This window comes from Arachis duranensis, chromosome 8 (genome assembly GCF_000817695.3).
Source record: "Arachis duranensis cultivar V14167 chromosome 8, aradu.V14167.gnm2.J7QH, whole genome shotgun sequence".
Taxonomy (NCBI): Eukaryota; Viridiplantae; Streptophyta; class Magnoliopsida; order Fabales; family Fabaceae; genus Arachis; species Arachis duranensis.
Genome location: NC_029779.3, coordinates 49,107,948 through 49,109,020, shown reverse-complemented (window position 1 = coordinate 49,109,020; position 1,073 = coordinate 49,107,948).

Genomic DNA, 1,073 nt, shown 5'->3' with positions numbered 1-1,073 from the left:
TTATTTCTTTGAAATTTTATGGATACTAATATTTCTTCAAGCATATCTACTATAGAATTTAATTGTGGGTTAAAAGTATGATAAAGATGTGGGGAATCATTTCCATGGTAACATTTCTTAGAAATTCCGTGTGAAAAATAAGTTCTTTCAGGTTTTTGAAGTCCTTCAATAAAACTTATAGTAAAATAAAGATTTTGAAAAAAATCATTTTGTATTGATTTTAAGAATTCGGTGTCATTACAGTTAACATTAGTTAAAATCATTAATTTTTGATCTATTAATTTTGATAACTTGATTATTTCTTCTCTTAAATCTTCTAATTTACTTTTTTCCATTAGGTGACGCTTTTCTTTGTGAAGAGTTACGGTTTAAAGTATGGCTTTAGAAAATGTAGTGTAGACAAATCTTTAAATCTGTACAGATTTAGATCTGTACCATATAATTTTCTTCTAGATATAGCACTTTGTTAGTACACGAAAAAAAAATTAATATGTTATCTTAATATAACACGATTAAACTCCTGGACAACCAAATCGTCTTGATTGAAAACATGCATTAAGTATGAAATGTAATTAAGTTGAAATCACAGATATTTTCAACCAAACACTATTATGGTCAATATTTAATGGTGAAAACTCAGGTGAAATCGACTTCACGTGAAGTTGATATCTAAAGTCGTTAGATAAAAATTTAGTCAAATCAGTCAAATCATCTAACAGCTTTCAGGTATCAACTTCACGTGAAGTTGACTACACTTGAGTTTCCACTATATTTAATATTTTGACGTCTTCTGTGACCCTGGAATATTTTATGACCAACTTTTTATGTACAATGAAATATGTATTCTCTAGCTGACCTGAACAGAACAAATAATGTCTTACAACTCACTTGAGCACTAAAATGTTGTAAATTATTCTATTCTAACCACTAAAAATTGTGACGAACAGTTTAAATTTAAAGATTATTTAATTTACCTTCATTTTTTTTCTTTTTCTCAATATGCCCTCTTCTTAAATCGCAACGCAACCCTTGCTTTGTCAATCACTACTGTTACTCCATAATAAGCCATATAG